This window comes from Mus musculus, chromosome 6, assembly GCF_000001635.26.
Source record: "Mus musculus strain C57BL/6J chromosome 6, GRCm38.p6 C57BL/6J".
NCBI lineage: Eukaryota > Metazoa > Chordata > Mammalia > Rodentia > Muridae > Mus > Mus musculus.
Window position 1 is genome coordinate 46856513 of NC_000072.6, and position 23079 is coordinate 46879591.

Genomic DNA, 23079 nt, shown 5'->3' on the forward strand with positions numbered 1-23079 from the left:
AAGTGCCACTCAACAGCTGGGATTCCACTGTGTGCTGCTGTTAATGCCATTAGCATGGCTATTTATATCACCATAAACTCAGGTTTATGGTGATATAAATAGTAGCATTATAGCTTAATGTATTATTGTAAACTTGGATTATGGCCATATAAAGTTTGACATTATAGCTATCAAACTCCATCATCATCAAAACTTGATGGTCCCTTAAAAGGCAAAGATTGTTTCTGTAACAATGTCCTGCTTTCAGGCTTAGGCACCACAGAGAGGAACTGGGGGCTGCTAGCTTGGATAGTGGAAGGTAAGAGAGTCAGCATGATGGTCCCACCTAATTAAGGGCACCATTCAGGTTTTATGTTGTTTGATACCCTTCGGTGTGCTTTATGTGCAGTGGGAGGGGAACAAGTGGAAGGTTGCTATGGGGATTCAGCAACGAGCATCCTGGGCATCATTTCCCTCTATTTCGTGTACATGTGATTCAGGCAACACTCCTGGGAGTTCTGTGCTTTTTGTGGTTGTGTACTAGGCAAAGGGAAACCTAGATTCCACTCGCTCAATAACTGGCTTGCTCAAAGACCCCAGGCAAGCTTCTCCATTATATTCACTGTAGTAGTGAAAATACCACCTGAATCCTGATGCCTCCTGGGGAGGCTATAAAGGTTTTTAGTGCCTGAGTTTGGATTCCTCCTAGCAAAGCATTATGTGAGATGGAATATTCTTTACAACTTCTATAAATCAGTGACAATTAGGCCTACCCAGTGAGAGATACTTGCATCCACTCAAAGAGGTATCCTAAGAAATGTAAGGATGTACACTTAGCAATTTATTACTTAGTTATTTGAGACAGCAGCTAAAGGGGGGGTTACTCCTAATACAAAAGAGGGGTGACATTTGGACTGATCTTTCTTTTCTTACACTGGAAAAAAACACTACATACAGAATTGGTCAAAAAGATCTTTATGAAGCCTTGGCTATAAACAACAACACTTTATTTGTGTATCCAGACTTAGTAGAAGAGCTCAGTAAGAAACTCGATTTCAACTCATTAAGAAAAGATATTGGCACAGAACACTGAACAATATGCATATTAAAGAAATATGCTAAGAAATTAATTATATTCTTTACAGTAGGACTCTCATGTATTGTATACTGAAAGTAAATTTTATTATGACATAATTACCAATTAATATATATGTATAAATACCTCTGGTTTATTAATTCTAATTCTGAATTTCACTTTGAACTAGAGAAAAGTTCCAATTAAGTGGCTGATTGACTTAGTACTATAAAATTCCAAGTTTTACTAACAAGAGAAGTTTATACGTTAAAGATTATAATTTTTTATACCTAATATATTACTTTAGCTAATGTGAGATTGATTTCACTTTAACAATAAATTAGGCCTCAGGAAGAGTTGATCATGAGAGCTTTTTAAACAACATGTCACTGGGTGATCTGAGAGTAGAAGGTAGTTGGAATGTTTTCTGAGAAAGTCACATGAAAAAAGAGTTAGAAGCTACAGATGTTTTATAATTTAATACTAGGTTTTCTGATATAACATTATTATAACTGATTTCTCAAAGGGAATGATAAAAGGTGCATTAAATAGGAGTCTGTGTGCATGAATGCGTGCATGTGGGCATGCAGGCTAGATGCTGAGTCTGGAGTTCTAGAATATCTCCCTTTATCACTGTCCACTTTGTTTATGAGACAAGGTCTCTCCCTGAACATGGCACTCACTGTTGTGGCTAGCCTAGGTAACCAGCGAGTCCCTGGGATTTACCTGTCTGTCTGGGCACCCCACCACTGCGGTTACAGGTATACATAGTCATGCCCCATCTTTTAAGATGGGTTCTAGGAAGCTAAACTGGCCCTCATGCCTTCATAGCAAGTATATTATCTATTGAGGCATTTTTTTCAACCTAGACTCTATCTTAATAAAAGTGAGAAGATAATGACTAATACATGTTAAATAATAATAAATGTTCATTTAAGTTTCTATCCAAGACTGTATTAGCCTGGGTTCTCTAGAGGAAAAGGACTAATAGAAATTAAAATTGTTATAATTATGAAGAGACAGACAGAGAGAGAGAGAGAGAGAGAGAGAGAGAGAGAGAGAGAGAATGTAGAGAATTTTTTAGGATAGCTTAAAGATTATGGTCTGAGTAGTTCAATAACGGCCATCTCCTGATGGAAAGTCCAAGAATTCAGCACAGTCAATGAAACTTGGTACCTCAGCTTGTTTTCAGTCTACACTGCAATATTGAGGAAGTAGATTCTAACACCAGCTAAGGACTGACTCAGTGGCAGGACAGATGAACTTGCCAATAAGAGTGAGGGAAGGCAGGCAAAAAGTAAAAGCTTTCTTTTTCCGTGTGTGTGTGTGTGTGTGTGTGTGTGTGTGTGTGTGTGTGTGTGTGTGTGTGTTTAAGTAGATTGACACCAGAATGTATGGCTCAGATTTATGGTGAACCGTGTGACCACAAATGATCCAACCAAGAAAAGTGCCTCACAACAGTGCTTGGCTTTGAGTGGATCCCAGATGAAGTCAAATTGGCAACCAAGATAAGATAGACATCACAAGGACAAGATAAGATAGACATCCCTAAGGAAAACTTCCATGGACAGTACACGGGTTTTATATAGTTAGGATGATTTAGATTCAGAGAAATGCCTTTGTATCACTGTTTCATGAAAGTACAATGAAAGAAATTATGTGAAAATCTTTTGAATGTGTGAGACATATTGCTTTTCTCCAGAAAACTGAGAACGGGCTGTATGAAGTTGGCCTGCTAGGGAGCAGGCAGCCATCAACAGTTTACAGACTTGATTTCCCTTTAAGAACATTCTAACATGGGAGAAGTCACAATGAAAGATTCCATATGGACTGGAGTTGCCAGGATTTAGACTTGCCTAGCTCCTTGGACAATTAGAACTCCATGTGCAGCACATAAGGCAAACATTCAAATGTTGGCATTTCTATAGCACAAATGAACAAATAATTTCTTTTCAGGTGACATTTACATGACAAATTTCCAAGTCCCCATGCAAATTCCCTGAAGTTGGAGCAGACACTAGAAACACAAGACCACCATTGATTTTTGACTCGGTGCTTTTCTTTCTGTCAAAGGCCAGTTAAATTCAAGTGTCTTTAAAAAAAAAAAAAGAAAGAAAATACTCAGCTTGGGGAATTAGACAGATGGCTCAGTGTTTAGGAACATTTGTCTTTCTTGAAAACTACTCAGGTTTGATTCCTAGCACCTACATGGAAGCCACTGTAACTCCATCTCTAAGGGAACATATACCTTTTGACCTCTCTGGGCCTTAGGCACACATGTGATGCATAGACATATTCACATGCAAAACATTTACATGGATAAAATAAACCTACACTTTTTAAAATATTGTGTTGTGTATTAGCAAAATACAAGTCCCACCCACCTGCATCATGCTAACAGGATTGGATTCATGACATCTTTAAAGCCATCTTGTGAGTTCGTGCCATTGTTTATGGAAATGAGCTTGGTTTAAGATACTTCTTAAGATCTCTTCAGAGCTTCAGAAAAAGCAGTTTCACAAATGAACAGCCACTCTCCCTCTCTCTGTGTTTCTCCCTTTCCATCTCTCTGAGGAAAGCAAAAACCTACTGCCCCATCTCTTAGCTTGAGAAGCACAGCATCTAGACATGTATGGTGTATTGGGCCACAGCTAACAAACAGAGAATGAAATATTTTCTCTAAGCTCTGTTCAACTGTTTCAAGGATGCAGGTGATTTCCTCATGCCTACTGTGTTTCAACTTTCACTGTGATTGATCTAAACTCATAGACCCATATAATCAAAGTGCTAAACCAAATCGGTACCTTCCATTTAGGGCTGCTCTGTGTCTCCTACAGCACCATGAAATACGTCAGCCTTGACAGGGTGGCTGCTGTTGTTTTCTCCTTCAAATACATCCAAATAGAAACCTCCAATCTAAATAAAACTGAAAGGTGGCTGGTAATAGATGCCTTGCTATGATAAAAATTGCAGAGAAATTATGCATCTCTCTTAAACCACAGGTTTAACATAGGCAAAAACAAGGGAACCACTTCGAGAGTCAGAACTCAATATCAGAATCGACACTTTTCCAACTTAGGTATCAGCACATCTTCTGAGGCTGCCAGGAAAATTTTATGAACTAAAAAAAAAAGAAAAGAAATCAGTTTTTGAAGGCAGAAATCTTATTCTACTGTATATAGTGTCTATAATTAATTGCAGGAATACAGGATTTGTTGGGTAATTGTTTTGCTCTCAGCCATATGAAGTAAAGATTTACCATATTGCCTCTAGGGATATAGACTTTAAGCAATTAATTAGGAGAAAGTTTGCTACAAAGGCAAGCCTTTTCAATAAACCTAGGTAGAAACAATTAGAGGTGCATGTGTTACTGGAGACTGCTTCCTATGCGCACCAGAAAAGGGAGCTGACAGGCAGGACACTGCAATCACAAGGCACTCTTAAGATGCAAATGCAATTTCTTGCCACTTTAGAAGTAACTGTGAGTCAAAGATGAGAAAGCAAGAGAGGAAAGATATCCAAGCCCAGGTTGAGGGCACAATGAGGACAGAGACAAAGGCCAGTGAGAAAGAAAGAAAGTGGGAGTGGTCGAGTTGTAGCCACGAGACTATGGACAGTTGTTCCTTGCAAAAGGCATCATCTATGCCAGAGTTATGGAAAGGCCACACACTCTGTTTGCTGCAAGGATTTCGCAATTCAGGAGCTCAGCCTGCTGTTCTTTCACTCAGTTAGTGCAACCCTGTCTGTATACTGAATCACTACCTATAAAACAAGTAAGTTCAGTGGGCTGGGCAACGGGAGGAAGAAAGGCCAGTTTTCCTTGTGAAGAGATAGCAGCTCCCCAGGCGGCAGAGAGAGTAGAAAGATTGTTTATCTCCCTTTTGCTTTGCTGCCTCAGGGAGGCAAGAGATAAGAAAGGGAAAGGTCCCTGGTACAGGATCTGAATCTAAAGGAAGCCTTTGTGTTCAGTCATTCCTGGGTTCTTTCCATTCCTGGCCCCTGTGAGGTCGTTTGCAAATTTATTTCACAGCTAGGTTTAGAAAGGGCTGTGTGGTTCCTTTAGAATCCTCTTATCTACCACATTCCATTAGACTTGATGTGAGGATTTGAATGAGAAAGAAACATGTCTATTATGTTCTTGGGGTGCACAGGTCTAAACATTTACCAGGAAGACATTGAAGATAATCTTTCTCCTCTCAACCTTAGAAATCATTTCTTGCAGCATTCTATGTACCTAAGATCTTTTGGCTCCATATCTAGCCAGAGCTCACCAGGATGCACACCATTCTCACCCCAGTGCCAGTGTTAGAATGTTCCATACTACGAAAGTGTCTCAACTACCCACTTTATCCTCAGTAGTAAAGGCTCTGCTCTCTCTCTGAGTGGTAGAAGATCATTTGGTAGCATATAGCAGTCTCACTTGACTAATTCATTCTAAAGTGTGACAGATGGGGGCCTGTGGAATGCCTAACTAGACAAAGGCAGTCACTGAGAAGCAAGAAATACTGGAGACAAGGAGCCTCCAACTTCTTCACCTGGCTTACTGAATTACCAAGGATAGGCTGGGCTTGCAATACAAGTTCCGAAATCTCAACATCTTTTTTGTTTGTTTGTTTGTTTTGTTTTGTTTTGTTTTTTGTTTGTTTGTTTTTGTTTTTCAAGACAGGGTTTCTCTGTATAGCCCTGGCTGTCCTAGAACTCACTTTGTAGACCAGCCTGGCCTCTCCTCCTGCCTCTGCCTCCCAAGTAAACCTCAACATCTTAAAACAATAAATAACTCTTTCTACTTAAGTTAAGCAGCTCCTTCACCTTCCTGGTTTTCTCTCCTCAGCAGTGTGAGAGCAGAGATGGCTGGTGGCCCTTCCTGCTCTCTTTCAGAGCCATCTTAGAAATCACTTAAGTCTTTTTTGCCCACATACCCACATGGTTTAAAACTGACCTATAGGCTCCAATCTAACTCTGTGACTAAAAAGAGTAGCCTTCCTGTTTGGCCTGCAGGAGGAAGCAGGTGTATACTCTGTATTCTTCCCACCACAGCAGTGTCTTCTGACAGTGTGTGTGGATCCAAAGCGGAGGAAAGGGGGACAACTGATAAAAGCTTCTCTTACAAGCTTTATTTTGTGGTTCTTGAGCTCTAACACTTTATTCCATCAAATGGAATAAACGGTAGCTGAGCAAAGGAGTTGGCTGTGTAGCCAGAAGATGTTTAAGGCACTAAGTGAGAGAATAGAACATTGATAGGTCATTTCAAAGTCATTTCCACTGCTGGCAGGCATCAGGAGAACAATATAGATAAAGGATGCCTTGGTTAATATCAAATCATTACAGGTTCATTTTTGTATAAACTAAAGGATGCAGAGAGTTAAAACAGAGGGATGTTCATTGCTGAGCACTTGGACCTTCTGGGGAAACTTGGCTTTCATCCACTCTCTTGACTTCTCACAAGTCAGGTAACCACTTAACTAGGCTTTAGTGACATAGGACTTTAGAATAGGTACTTCTTATTTGCCTGTTAGTTTGTTCTATGGTTTGGTGGGACCCAGTATAAAAGCTCAAACCAATGGCCTTAAGTTTTATTCAACATTGTTTATACTGAGGGTTGATTCTGGGAGTGAGAGAAGTAAAGAGTAGCTGGAAAGAGTGTGATCAACCTCAGTCTTAGTAGAGATGAATGAGGTAGTTCCTAGTTCTGACTGTGAACTTCTCAAAAATAAAAAATACCTCTGATATAATTTAATGTCCTCAACAATAACACCTGCCAGATGCCTAGAAACTACTTGGAAGTTAAAAACATACATCAAAACAGATATTAAATGTTATAGCTAGGTTTGACCTTGGACCAAGATTCTGACTTCACAGTAAGTAGGAACCCAAGTAGAGAAATTTGATAGCCCTAGACTTTGCAACTCTGTTATGGATCCAGATCTCTAGAACCTATTTTCCTAAGAGTCTTTGTTTCCCCATTAGATGCTCTTAACTCTTTAAGGACTTCTCTTATGTAGCACTCCTTGCTTCTGCCTTGCCTTACTTCCATCACCATGGAAAGTTGTCTCCTAACTCAGCAGAAGAGAGAGGTTTCCTGTGGGCATGTGTTAGAGAATCACCTTCCTTCCTTCCTTCCTTCTCCATCCCTACCATGTCATTAACTAAGTCTACTACTTGGGCTTTTCCCTATGTGTGGTTTTTTTTCTACTATAATCATAGTCTGCTCAGAATAAGCATCAAGGGATTAAAACCAGAAGACATCTCAGAATGTATAAATTAGTTTACTAGTCGTAAATAAATCCTGAGAAGATACTACAAAGTTTTTCTTTCCATTCCCAATTTCTTACTATAACAGTATAGACACATACATTCAAGGTACACACATGTCCAAGTGTGAATGTGCATGCATACACATGTATGCACACACACACACACACACACACACACACACACACACACACACACACACACATTTGAAGTATATCTTAAGCCAAGAACAAAGAGTCCAGCCTCCTATGGGTAGATGGAAGAGTCTCAGAAGTAAGCCAATGCAGACTTCTCATTTCACAGACGAGTGAAATAGATTGTAGGAGGTTCAGTGTCTGGTCCAGAATCTTACACATGGATGCTAGCAAAGCACAGGTACAGAGAACTTGATATTAACCCATGGCTGGGATGAATAGTAGGACCTATGAGGAAGCTTAGACTGATACCCTGAGCTTTTCGCTTTTCTCCTGCCTATGAATTTCTGAGTGATAGCATCATGTGGTATGAGTCCTAACCAATCCTACCTGCTATGAGCCCAACCTATCTGAAAACCTTAATATACAGTCCACAGTTATGCAAGTCAGAACACAGGGGCATAAATTATATGTAGCTTCTCTTTTTCTCCTTGCTTCCATTTCTAGCAAAGACTTTCTGTTTGTTTATGGCTTTTTTTTTTTTTTACCCTGTGTTTTGCTTAATGTCTCCTATACTATTACCATTGGCTACTGGCAAGGCTCTAGGCAGAACCCAAAAGAGTAAAATTCTCAAGCTCACAACCTAGACTCATTTTCCATTAAAGAGCAAGCCCCAGGATGCATCTGAGGTCAGGTCCAATTAACAAAGTCAGCAATTTGTTAAGCGGAAGAAAGCCTTTGTTTATATCTTCCAGCCTCTTGGTGAGTTTCAAAAATTAGAAATGATGGGCCATTACCCTGGGAGAACTCAGTGCTTTAATATTATTTGATCATTCCACTTCAATATCAGCTGCAAATTCACTGTTGAAATGGAAAGCAAAATGATTACAATTGGAAAAAATAAGAGTATTGTAGCTATATGGTGGGGGTGTGGGTGTGAATATGTATGAAGATGCACATTTGTGTATGCATAACTGATTTTCTGGTTCATGATTTCAAATGCTGCCTATATTTGAAAGAATGCCATGCCTTGAGTTAATCAGTGTGAGGAATGGTTTCCAGGCAGGGCTTTGCTGATGTGGCTGCCTCATGAGTCCCATGACATCTTATTCTCTTCTTGTATAGTCATCTCTTTCTGAACTGGGTACTCTCTACAAAAATGACAGCATTCCCACATACAAGGAAGAATGTATTCTCCATAACTTGGATCCCCCTGGTCAGATTCCTCTGCTGAACTACTCTCACAGATCTCACTATTCACAAAAGAGAACAAGGCTTTACCTATTGATTTTAAAACTCTCTGCTGTGGGACACTCTGGGAATTAAGAAAAACATTAGATAAAGATTGTAGCCTATTCCAGATTTCAGTCCAGGAACTGAATCCTACCTGTGACCTTTATTGAGAATAATGACACATGATCCCTGGGATCAGTTAACTACAGAGCAAACTTTCTTACAAAGCTGAGGAGACAAGGCTGGGAGTTTGGATTCCTAGTGGAAAACTGAGTATAAAAGCTCAGAAACATTATAGAATGGTGTTGTGCATCTTTTAAAAATTACTTCATAATTTCATACACGTTTCTGATGAATTTTTGATCATTTTCATTCCTTCATTACCTTGACCAAGGCTTTAGTATTCTTAGAATTTACCTATGGTACGTGCAGAATTTAAACTCTGATCCAGATTTAGAACACAGCTTGAGATGCTCCATGGGTTGGCTGCCCTGGTGACTGACTGATGGACCACGCTTAGAACAACAATATGCAAGACAGCATGAAGGGTACATGCTTTGGGATCAAGCACCCCTCGAATCAGATCTTAGCTCTCTCTAGGTGCCTGTACCTTTGAATAAGCTCTTAGCCTCTCTGGCCTTCCACTTGCCACATTCAGCCTTACGTCCACTGGAGATGAGAAAACCAGAACTCTATCACTCCTTTTCCTAGGGTCCCAGTCTCCTCTACTATTCTAAAACAGCCCAATTAGAAACACTGATAGTTGGGACTCTCCAATCATTAATGACCTGCACTTCCATCCTTATGTTATCAACCTATTGTGTAGCGAGCAGCAGGTTCAATACCAGAGGCAGAGTGATGTTAGTCCTCTGCTGAGTTCTCCTTTTATCAACTCCAGGAGCCTAGCCCATGGAATCTAGTGTCCCATAGTTAAGGGGCTTCAGTTAACTTAATATCTAAGTAACTTCTCACAAGCTTGCAAAAAGGCTTGTCTCCTAGGTGGTTCTAGATATAGTCTAGCTATCAATACTTCCAACCATTCCACCTTGACTCTGTGCCTATTCTTAGAGAAGGCTTGCCTTGTATGTTGTGTTTGAGCATCTTCAGCTAGTCTTTTCAAGGTCTATTTAAGATGGAAGTATAGGGTCAATGACTGGAGTTTAGCAGCATTGGCTGAGCCCCAGGGCTGTGCTATCTGTACACACAGCCTCTCCTTTTCTTCATTTAAAAAAAAATAATGAAGTTTCCTTTTTCTTTTCTCTTTTCTTTTAAATTTATTTATTTATTATGTATACAGTGTTCTGCCTGCATGTATGCTTGCAAGCCAGAAGAGGGCACCAGATCTCATTATAGGTGGCTGTATTTCAATTTATAATTGAACTCAGAACCTTTGGGTGAGCAGCCAGTGCTCTTAACCTCTGAGCCATCATTCCAGCCCCCTTTTCTTCTCCTTCCCTGGCTCCCACTTGTCCTCTTCTTTGCTTAACATCCTTTGTGACTGGCCCTCAGAGGATCTGCAGGATCCTTTAGAAAACACAAGTGTGAACAAAAGAATGTAGTCTCTGAGCCGGGCGTGGTGGCACATGCCTTTAATCCCAGCACTTGGGAGGCAGAGGCAGGCAGATTCCTGAGTTCGAGGCCAGCCTGGTCTACAGAGTGAGTTCCAGGACAGCCCGGGCTATACAGAGAAACCCTGTCTTGAAAAACCAAAAAAAATAAAAGAATGTAGTCTCTGTTTGTCTTCCAAAGAGTAGTCACAAACAGCTAGCTGCCTCTCATCTGGCTTGGGGCTCAGCAAACACTCTCTCTAAATGACCAGGAGGACATTTTGTAGTTTTTGTGGGCCAGTGATCTCTGTCAGAAATCCTCAGTTCTGTCACTCAAAAGTTGCCATTGGCAAAGTGTAAACCTAGCAGCATGGCAGAATGCCAATAGCATTTTATTGATACAAACAGGTGACAGATTGAATTTGTCTCAAAGGTCATAGTTCTCTACCATTGGATCTGCATGTTTGAAAACTGAGATTTGTGCATAGTTTTAAAAATGTATAGAATTGTGCAAATGTTCTTTTGCTGTTTCAATGCAGATTTTATATTTTAATGCAGTTTTTAAACCCAGTTATAGTAACTACTACTTGTTGCTGTACTTTGAATAAAAATGTGCCCTTATGTAAGCTATTTCACTATCTTCCTCCACACGTTGGTATTTTTTTTTTTTTGGATATTTTATTTATTTACATTTCAAATGTTATCCCCTTTCCTGGTTTCCCCTCCGGAAACCTCCTATCCCATCCTCCCTCCCCCTGATTCTATGAGAGTAATTCCCACCCACCCACCCACTCCTGCCTCCCCACATTGGCATTCTCCTACACTGGGGCATTGAGCCTTCCCAGGACCAAGGGCCTCTTTTCTCATGGATGTCTGACAAGGCCATCCTCTACTACATATGTGGCTGGAGCACACAGAGCACAGGAACCGTAGAGCATCTGGGAACAGGATACTTCCAGTACCAATCTGCCCCCCAGAGCTAAGGCTGTCCCACAACCTTATGCACCCAAATCTCCCCAGAAGAGAGCTGGTCTCCCAGGAGTGCTGTCACTCCTAAGCCCAGAGGTGAGATCCTCCCACATTGGTATTTCAACCTGCATCCACACAGTATCATACATATACTCAGCATCTATACAAGGCAATATATTAAAAAGCATCACCTATACTTTCTACCTCAGGATGACTGGAAGGAAGGTCTCAATGACAATGTAATCATAAGTCAGACATAGTGAAACATACATAAAACCACAACACTTAAAGGACAGGAGCAGGAGGATAGTATGTTCAGTGCCAGCCTGGGCTACTTAGCAGGATCCTGCCTCAAAACAGAAAACAAACAAACCAAAAACCATAAATACTCTAGGCAAAATGTCAAGTTAACTTGGCAACATAAGGCATTTCCACTTAGTATCCAGAGAAATTTTCCAAAGCTTTCAATTAATTATATTATCTTTTGTCTTACAACCATATGATGTTTTCCATCACATTTAAGATGCAAACCTCCAAACATATAACAAGGATTTGTATGACAAGCCCTTACCAGTTAGGCTCAATGCCTAGATTTCAGCTCGTATTAATCTCGTAACTCCAATATGCTGTTCTAGTGGCCACTTCCAGAACTTTTACTTGTTGTTTCCTCTTTCTAAAACTTACTGGCACAGGCCTCATCTTCATCTAATGGTGAAGTTTTCAGTATTGATCTCAAAGGTCTTTCTCCATTCACTTTACTAGAACAGTCCACCAGAACTCATCACCACCTGTCGTATTTTCTTCAAAGAAATTACCTCTGCAAAGCACAACACAGTTCTGATATCAGCTGACCCAGTCAGTGTGGTCTTCACAAGAGCAAGTTCCCAATACCATCCATGTGCCAGTCATGGTCTGGCCAACTATACAAATTTGGAGATTCCTACTCTCTCTTCAGGCTCATAATTCATTAAAATGACTCACATAATTCAGGAATGCACAATATTTAGATTTACACTATGAGAAACAGAAATCAAGGCTTATCAAGATGAAGAGATGTATAGAGTGATTTCATGAGAATCTTATACACAGCTTCTATATTTTCTTCACTTGGAGTGAGGGTGTATCATTCTCCTGCCATATCAGTGTGCATCAAAGACCAGCAGACAAAAAAATTCATCCAGCTAGAATTTTTCAGGGATACATGAGTGGCTAAAATATTGTCTGTGTGGCACAAATTCAACCTCTAAGAGTCCAGTCCTAGGAATCTAGCGAAAAGACTAGACACACTTCCTTCTACACCAACCTCCTCATGTGCTTCACTCCCATTCCCCATCAGCAAAAGTTGCTGGAGGACTCCTTAGGAAAAGGTAAAGTCTCTGAGCCAAGGATGATTTCTGCCACATTGAACTACTCCAATGCATCCATTAGGTGAATACAAATGGTTAACTAACCACAAATGATTTAAATAGACACTGGACTAACAGTAGAGGCCATGCAGTCAGGTACAGTGTGATAAATTGCACAAAACTGGCATCGACAATTCTTGTTCCAAGGGTACAAGAGAAGGGCATTTGATTTATATTCACAACTATTTTTAACTTCCACAAGCTTTTTGCATATTATTCATCTAAACTAAATGAAAACTTTGATTCTTTTGTACTCTGGAAATCCCTTGAATCTGATGATTATCTTCAAATTAAAGATTAAAACAAAACTGTTTGGCTAAGTTTTTATACTTTTTCTGGCAATTCTAAATTAAGATGCACTTGAAATATTGAATTTATAGAACCCATTGTTTAATCTAAATTAGATTAACCCTCCTGGCTCCTCACAGATCCAAGTGAGCATCCCATGCTTTTGTTTATCCATGACTCAAGGTTATTACTGACAAAATTACAATTAGTCAGTACGTCAAACCTATTGTTTAGGTGCAAAGCTGTGAGCTATAAACCACCTCACTCTGGTGTAATTAAAACTATGTTCCAGTTCACCTACTTTAAGATGCCTACTTGGCTCTACATAAAGCTTCCTTTCACAGTCCTAACTACATGCAGACCTCGAAATCTTGAAACTTTATGGAAACAAACTTTATGGAGAGCCATAAACTTTTCTGAGATTCTTTAGAAGCAATCTTATCATCATCAGGATTAGAAATAAAATATAGTAAGTCACAGGAATAGTGGAGAACTTCTATAGTCACAGCTCTCCAAAGGCTGAGCACAGGGAATCATCAGTTCACTGGGGACTAGCCTGGGCTACATAGCAAGGCTCTGCTCTGAAAGAGAACTATCATTAAATCATAAGATACTTATAATGTTCTTTAAAATAAAACCTAATTCAAAATTCAGAAAAGCTATATGCATAAGAAATAATGCATTTGCATTTGTACCCACCCACTGCCTTGCCAAACTACTATAAAGAATGAACGTTTAGGGAGCAAAGGGATGGCTCATCAATTAAGAGCTCTGGCCACTTTTCTAAGGGTCCAGAAATCAATATTCAGCACCCATGTAGTGGCTTATGATCTCCCTTAATTGTAGTCCCAGGGGATCTGACTCTCTCTTCTGGCCACCTTGGGTACCTACATATATGTTAGGCACACAAACTCATGCAGAAAAATGAAAAAAAAAAGTTAAAGAATGAATAGTAAGTCCCAAAGTAAGAAGAAAGAAAACTGTTTTAGTTGTATCAGGGGTCAGTTGTTTTAAAGTTAATGAATGTCTGCAGAGTGCTGCTTGCAAAGTTGGGTACTAAACCAAAACAAGAGTCTCTCTGTCCCACAGTATGACTAGAAAAGGAGCCAACCAAAGAAGTATCACTGGGTTTTTATGAAGGAATGTCCTCTTCCCATTAAGATTCTAGCCCTGTCTCTTCCATGCAGGGTTTTCTGAACTCACTTGGAAAGAAGACAAAGAGGAGGCTCAACAATGTTTTCTGTAATCCCTTTGTCTAGTACACTAAGTATTCCTTAATTCAATTTTAGTAGATTACCCTAATCAATTTTTATGGTATTTAAACCTGCAAGAATTTATTTTTTTATGCTGAATTGGATGCAAATTTTAAGACTTGTGCCTAAAATATGGTCTTTAATTTAATGGAAATGAGATCGATGTATCTGTTCTGGTTTTTTCCACTGGTATTCTGAGAGAATAAGATAATGAATTTGAGAAACCATGATTGCTGTGTGATAGCTCCATTTTCCTCTCTTGGTTTGGCCAAAGATATAAAGGTAGCCTGAGACATCTTCACCTAAAACAAAAGGAAATGTAAGAAGAATGGAGGGAAGAAGGAAGTAAGTAAATGTTTGAAAAATATTGTGTGTTGTTACATAACATCGAGAAACTGAATTTGTGAAAAAAAAAAAAAAAGAACCATGCATACATGTTAAAGCTTGAAACACTCTGATCTTTATGGATCTTTATTATGTAAATGAATTTCTTCTTTTCTTATACCTTTTTTTTCCATTTTTTATTAGGTATTTAGCTCATTTACATTTCCAATGCTATACCAAAAGTCCCCCATACCCACCCACCCCCACTCCCCTACCCACCCACTCCCCCATTTTGGCCCTGGCGTTCCCCTATACTGGGGCATATAAAGTTTGCGTGTCCAATGGGCCTTTTAAAGTGACAAAAATTTCCTCTTAACTCTTCATATTACATAAGGAAAATCCATCTCTCATTGTTTAAATATTGTGACCAGTCGCACGTACTGAAATTATGTTTGTGTCTTCTTGACAAAAAAAGGGGGGGTGGCAATTTGGTTGACTTGTGCTGATGATCCCAACAAGAAACCATTTGAATTTTTTTATGTCAGCAAGAAATCAAGCCAAACTTCAAGGTGGCTTCTATAATAAAGCTGATGTTAATGTTACTCTTTTGGGGTGTGCAAGACAAGAAGCCAAAAATCTCACATTTGACTTTCAGTGACCAAATTACATCTGATACTTACAATTTCTTGGTGAGTGCAAGCCTTAATATGATTCAACAGGTTAGGGAGCTATACGACAGTTAATTTTTTGAAGTTCAACAAAAGACAAACAATTGAACTTTTGGGATAGCATTTGAAATTTAAATAAAGAAAATATCTCATAAAATAAAATTTAAAAGAAGAAAGAATAAAAAAGAAATAACCAATAAAAAAAAGAAGTAAAGTTTTCACCCAAAAAAAAAAAAAGAAAAAAAAAGAAAAAAGACAAACAATTCTGAACATCAATTCCTATAAGTCTAGGTTTGAAAAATTGCCTAGCCTATATTGCTGTGAACCACACAACTTCAGTAGCCTTGCCTCCCCCAAGCTTCTTCCTTTTCCACCCTAGCCCACAAGGAAAAGTTATTTGGGAAGCAAGAAAATGTTAATTTCATTTATTTTTTAGGAGAAACTCATGGTTTTAGGAGAAATTCATATCCTTCTTTCTGGTATCATTACACACACAGAGGGTGTGAGGGGGGAGAGAAAAAGAGAGAGAGAGAGAGAGAGAGAGAGAGAGAGAGAGAGAGAGAGAGAGAGAGAGAGAGAGAGACCTTCAGAGTTTAGTATTCATACTTCCTCTTTTGACACTCCTCTCAATCACAAGCCTAGTTTTTCAAAGCAACCACTTTTGAGGGCTTAAAACAGCAGGAGATTCGTGTCATTAGAGATGAAGAAGAAAGCAAATGAGATAGAAATTTGTCCTTTTCTGTCTCATGGTCAGTGGCAACAATGGCTCTTGGAGGTAGATACCCATCACTGAGCTCTATGAAATCCCTGTGGACCGTCAAATCACAATCCATAACAGGCTTAAACCTAGAGTTTGGGACTTCGTTTCAAGTGAAGAATCACTTTCTCATTTAAAAGCTAAAACACTGAATTGGTAATGAGCTGACCTTTAATTCAGAACAGATATAGGTATGTATACAAGAGAACTCTGTAATAAGTTTGAATCTGAGGTCTTTTGTGCAGTATTTGCAAAACCTTCTGTATTATACTGAAAGCCTTTAAGAAGTGAAGAGAGAGCCCTCGGCTCTGCAATCTGCTCCTCACGGTGGATAAGGCAGGGAACAGAGAAACCATAACTTCCCCATTTCTGCTGATTACAGCTCTGAAGCAGTGTTCTTCAGAAGAATCTTCTATGATTATGAGAATTAATAGTTAATGAAGATTTTCAACTGGAGTGGATTAAGAGAGGCAAACTTGAGTGACCTTTAGGGCACCTCTGATTAGGTCATGAGGGTTCTCATCATATGTACGACAGAGATCTCACAGATGATAATGGACCATGGGTCTATGAAAGAGTGTGTGCTTAGTCCATGAAAAGTCTTAGGTTCAGTTACCAGATTGTCCTTCGCTGAAGACAGATTATAATAGAGTTGAAAACTTCCTACTGCATAGTGACATTATGGCTATCCTAGCATGGAAATACAGTGCATAGTCCTAATATTTATAGTGATACTAGAGTCAATGAATTGATTGTACTACTAGCTATGTGAAAATATATCTTATAGAGTTTTTAAAAGCATATAATATTTAATAACAAGTATGTTGTTGGCTTATATATTTACTATATTCTGCTCTTTATTGTTTTAGAGTGTATCCTTCTGCTTATATAAGGCTCACTGTAGAGCAATATGACCTGTTATACCAGTAGCAGCTGATATATCTCAATCTAAGAAATCAATTGTCTACTAGTTACATATTAGTCATGATAATAATGTTCTAAATATTAACATAGTGTTTTGAAGTAAGTAATAACAGACAGCTGTTCAGAAAAAAAAATGTTTCTAAATACAAGTTCAAGATAGTTGAGGAAATGCTGGAGTGGAAGAAGTAGGGACCTAAGTCTTTGTTCCCAAGCACAGTCCCAGATCCTGTGGTTTCTTAGCTCTGTAATTTGCTTGTAGATATGATATACTATAACAGAAAGGCACAAAGCAAAACCAGAAAAGGGAAACAGTCAAACTGGCAATATTCAGGAGAGGGCCAAGTCCAAAGGAAAGTAGAAACAAATTTCTAAGAGCTTCTCTTACTGGAGTTAGATAAAGTATGTTTTCATTTTCCCATCAGTAAATTGTAACAATAGATGGGAAATGTGCTCCAAAGATACTCACAAGGGACTCAAAACTCTGGGACTATTTTGGAGGTAGGGGCAACACTGGTTCTGATAGCATACCTATCATGCACTCAAATCCTCTAGAGGTAAACACCAACTTTATTATTTGTGTAAACACTTTGGACCCCACAAAGAATAATTCTTATTCATCATTTAAGCCTCCTGAAGTCCACATTCCAGGTTTAGTCATGAGCAGCTGTTCAGCACAGGAAGTTGCCACTCCCTATCCAAACTTTCTGCACATTTAGGACCTATGTTTTTCCCATCCCTTAGGTGAAAGTCTTTTCCTATATTTCTATCTAGGACTTCATTAAGCTACATGTTACACTTTACATCTTGGCTTTTCTACCACTTAAACAAGTCTTATCTAGAATCTTAAAACCAGGGCCCAAACAAAAACAAAACAAAAAACTTGTAAATGTCATTTTTATTTCCTCAGATGAAGGGATGAGAGGAGAACTGTACCCTAGCTTTACAAATACAAATTACAAATACAAATACAAATACAAATACAAATACAAATACAAATACAAATACAAATACAAATACAAATAAATACTCGGCTTAGGCTGAGTTCAGAGCATTTCTATTTAACTATCTCTAGGCCTAGACCTGGAAGCTTCTAGCCTCCATACAATCTAATCTTCTGCAAGTCCATACCTTGAAGGCTTCAGATTCCAACCTCATCTACTAACCTAGGTCTAGAATATAAACTCACTCTTTCTAGCTCTTTCTGAATTCTTGCTGGCTGTTTCAACTTAGCTGTTCTGGCTCAAACTCCTCTCCAAGCTAACTGATGCAAACAGGCTTCTCTAGGCTTCTGACTGAACTCTGCTTGGAAAGACTGATTGAACTCCATAGACTGAACTACTCTGAACTTAACTAAACTGAATTGAATTATCTCTCCCTTTGTTGATTCCAAAATAAGTTCAAAACCACTTAGCCCTTCTCCCCACCCCCGAAGGGACTTTCAGAAGCATAGCGGTATAAATAACTAAGTCTGCAGCTGCCAAAACAAAATGAACTGTTCTCAGAAAATAACCATAACAAGATTAGCAGTTCCCAGAAAAATTCCCCTACCCCACCCCACCCCACACTGAATTCTGAGAAAAACCACAAACTGCCCTGACCTTGTCGCTAGAATTCCCAGTGACATTAATAGCTGTGACGTTAATAGCTGACCCATAAGTTCAAAATGTGCTGCTGCTTTGCTGACTAGTCATAATAACCCACCACAAGGGCAGGCAGAGTAAGTCACTAGGCCAAAGGTAGTCACCCTATGCAAACCAACCAATACCTGAAAGGGTTACTTGCTACACCAGTGAGAATAAGACAGCTAGCCCTGTTGCCTAAATCTTCCCCTTACAAGGTATAAAAAGTGTGTTCTTTGTTCATTCAGGGTCTCTCCTCTTGCCTGCATTCTAAGGGGGGTCCCCAACTCATTGGATCAATAAAAAATCCTCTTGTGGTTTACAGCGATGATGATCTCTGTGGTCTTTGTGAGTGAGGGTCTTTTGGCAGACTCCAACACCTTACTGCTCTTTAAGTAGCATTTCTTTTCTGTTCTTATGAGAGTTGAGTATATCTTATCTCTCTTATTCATTTTATCAGATCTTTCTCTGATTCATCACTTTGTCTGCCACTCAAATAGATTATTTAGAATTAAAAATATGCAGTAAAGATATGTCTCTAGTCCAGTCAGAGATATCAAAGGTGTGTGGCATGTCTACATTCACACTGGATCATATCTGTGAATGTGGTTCATTGCCAGAGCAGCCATGTTGCTGGATTAAAGTTTCTCTACAAAAGCCTGGTCCTATTTTCTCCAAATCAATTATATCTATGTTGTAGCCTGGAATTCCTGCTACATCCACTGCTATGTTGGACCAGATACACAGTTTGAAAAATCAGGTAAATATGAGTATAAAAGATGGTTCATTTTAAAAGTATAAATTAAAAAAAAGAAAAAACCAAACAGCTGAACACTCAACAAAGTGTAAAACCCCTTTATAAGCAAACACCAGACACACCTTCATGTTGCTACATTCTGGTAAAGGTCAGCTTTAGACCCTGGATATATTAGGCATGACAGACCTATTTAAGGTGGTGTACTGGCTAGTTTTGTGTCAACTTGACACAGCTGGAGTTATCATAGAGAAAGGAGCTTCAGTTGAGGAAATGCCTCCATGAGATCCAACTGTAAGGCATTTTCTCAATTAGTGATCAAGGGGGAAAGGCCCCTTGTGGGTGAGACCATCTCTGGGCTGGTAGTCTTGGGTTCTATAAGAGAGCAGGCTGAGCAAGTCAGGTGAGGCAAGCCAGTAAAGAACATCCCTCCATGGCCTCTGCATCAGCTCCTGCTCCCTGACCTGTTTGAGTTCCAGTCCTGACTTCCTTTGGTGATGAACAGCAGCATGGAAGTGTAAGCCGAATAAACCCTTTCCTCCCCAACTTGCTTCTTGGTCATGATGTTTGTGCAGGAATAAAAACCCTGACTAAGACAGGTGGGCTTATAATTTTTACTTCTTCAGTTGACTTGAACTGAAAGGAACATTTTTTTGTGATAGAAATCAAACCATATGTGAGAAAATATAAATACTATCAAGCCATATTGCATTTTTGAATGTTTTCTAAATTTGTCTGATCATAAAAATTTCCTGGGTTCCTTATCAATTCCAGCCTTTTTCCCCCCTAGAGCTTTTGCTTCATATTCTCAGAATGGAGCTGAAAATTTTATTCTTAAGAAGTTTATGGAAGAATTTTATGACTGGGAAATTGTAGAAACTTTAGTTAAGCACTCAACATTCAGGGGCATACAGACCTGAGCGCAAATTCTCCATTTGTCAGCATGTGACATTAGGATCATTATTTAACTTCACAGGGTTTAATTTCCTCATCTGCAAAATAGAGATAATTATGTTTAGTACAAAAGGTCACTGTAGGAATAAAGCAAGGCAAATGTATGTAAGGAGCTTAAAACACTGATTGGTGCAGTTAGTTCTCAGTGATGGTAGTTCTAAATATTATACAAAAAGACAAAAAAACCTTCTTTTAAAACCATCAGTTTTGTAAAACTAGATAAATTGAGCTTCAGTATAAATCACCAATGGCAACCATTATTGATTATTTCTGTCAAATTAAACCCATTCAGAAACAATGAGTTACAATCTGAAATGGATTACCAATGGCAAGCATACTTCAAGCAATTATGTGTGGCTTGAAAGTCTGGGTCCTCTCTGGTTACATACACTGAAACTTAATCATGAAAGCAACAACACTGGAGATAGACTTTGGTAGCCTAATCAAGGGCTCATTCCTCATAAATGATGTTAAATGTCCTAATGAGAGAGATCCTTCATTTCTTCCAGCATATAAGTGCAAAGTATGTACTATCAATGAGCCTGAGCATGGTCCTCATGCACATGACTATTCATGGATTTCTCAGCTTACAGAACCATAAAAACCACATCCCCAATGCTTGTAAGCCTCCAGGTTTATGCTACTTTGTTATATCAGTCCAAACAGAGAGAGACAATCATAAATGAGGTATGTGATAGGATGCAGATAGAGTCATGAAAAAAGAATGTTGTAATCAAGGAATTTTGTATCTAGATCAAAATAGGATCAATGAGAATATGTATCTCTAAAAAAAAAAACTCATAATCACCTTATAAGGACACTGAGAGGGAAATGAGAATGAGGACAGGCAAATCCAATGGAGAACTTTTGGATAGGTAGATGACTTACGCTCAGGAATGGTGACTTTCAAAATCACTAGAACAAGAGGTTCCTATAGAAATCACAGGAAGCGTGATTAATAAGAAAATATAACCTGAACTGGAACCAAAAAATGCTATAAATGCTAAGTTGCACTTGCAAACTGAGTAGATTTGCAGGCAGTGGAGAATTTGTGAGCCTGAAATAAGAAGGGGTGAGTGAGCAGTCTTTAAAGGTTTAATTTAATAAAAGTGTTTAGTTCTTCATTTATGCTTAATTGCAAAGATTTATACTCATGCCATTTATCTCTTCCTAATATGTGTTTTTAAAAATGAAAGGAACATGGCTAATAGATAAAACGAGGGAATTCAATGAAGGGTTCACAATAGGTCCACATCCAACAATGGCAGAATACAAACACACATTTAAAACTTATTGTAAGATCTCATAATAGAAATCCTTCTTTAAGATTTTTTTAAACATCTCAAGTGTTATCCAAGCAGTTGTAGCTCATTTTCTGATGCTATAACTAAATAAAACAAGTTGAGTATTTGTAAAGAGTAAATGTGTATTCTGTTCCAGGTCCTGAAGGCTAGAATGCTCAAAATAGAGTAGTCTCGTTTAATGATATTCTTACTGTAGGTGGGGACTCCCTATACCTATAATGTGCCCAAAGTGACATGACACATTATATAGTGGGATAGAATGTTCTATCTCTGGTCTTACTGGCTTTACTATGAGACCACTATCCCCTTGAATTACTGCCCCACACTTATGGCTTCACTTACCATAGATTGCTCCACACATACTCTGCATTTAAATGCTGTAGTGGGATTAATTTCCAGTCTCCTCATACCTCACAATGGGGATTCTATTTTAGCATGGGTCTCTAATATTTTTATTTATTTGTATGCATATGTTTACTTATGTATGCCATATATGTGCAGGAACATGAAAACACTACAAGGGGATGTCAGATAATGAAGATGGAATTACAGGTAGTTATAAGCCACTTATAACTTATAAATGTCAGTGCTAGGAGCCATGATTGCACGGAAGACCTCATGAAAATATAAGTAGATGTTGGCATTGACCCACTGTACACCAAGAAGCTGAATGGATTATTGGCTATCACCAGAGCAGGGGAGAAACATCGAGTGGACTGTCTCTCAGATCATCTGGAAGGAACCATGTCTGTCAGCACTAGTAATGGGGATTCCTGACTCCAGCACTATTAAGGAATACATGTGTGTTGGTTTGAGCCATTAATTTTTCATTTGTGTTTCTTTGTTAAAACCATCCTATGAAGTAAACCCAGTTACAACCCAGTCTGAAGGAAATGGAGGCACAACTCAGATGTCTTTGAAGCCCAAGAGGGACAGGCACTCAGAGAGCTGAGAGCTACTGAAAGAATAAAGATAAGAGTAACCCAACCCTTTAGCAACAGTACCTCTGAGAGGAGGGAGTTCTCCCCACAGGAGAGCCATGAGGCCATACGCTCTCCTGTGGGTCTAGGGAATGGTTTGGCCATTACCATGGCTTAGATGTTGGTTTTCCACAAGTGTGTAGATATTGAAAGTCTGACTGCTTCTATATAGCAATGACAGAGAATATAAAACTTCTAGAAAGTAGGGACTATTGGATATTAAGAAAGGGGAACTTTCAAACTTTGTTGATGGGAATGCAAATTGGTATATCTTTTATGGAAAATAAGATGCAGTATTCTCAAAGCTAAAAATACATATGATATTGTTACCTTACTTCGTACACACTTCATTTTTTCATAATAATTTATTTCAAATTGGAAAGAATTAGAATTTATAAGCATGTGTTTGGAAGTCAGAGGACAAGTTGTAGGAGTCAGTTCTTTCCTTCTACCATGTGGGTTCCAAAACTCAAATGCAAGTCATTAGGTTTGGCAGCAAGTGTCCTTACCCCACTGAGCCTGATTTTGCCTATTTTTCTAGATATATAGTTTATGGAAATTAAAGGAACATACCAAAGGGATTATCTGTGTCCCCATGTTTATAACAGAAATATATTTATAATAGGTAATTTCTATGATCAAGCCACATGCAAAGTTGT

At 38.8% G+C, this 23079-nt stretch overlaps 1 protein-coding gene across 1 annotated transcript in view; it reads left to right on the plus strand.

Moving 5' to 3' along the window:
• Cntnap2 (contactin associated protein-like 2) overlaps positions 1 to 23079 on the plus strand; it is a 2241333-nt gene that overhangs the window by 1796452 nt on the left and 421802 nt on the right. The window lies entirely within an intron of this gene.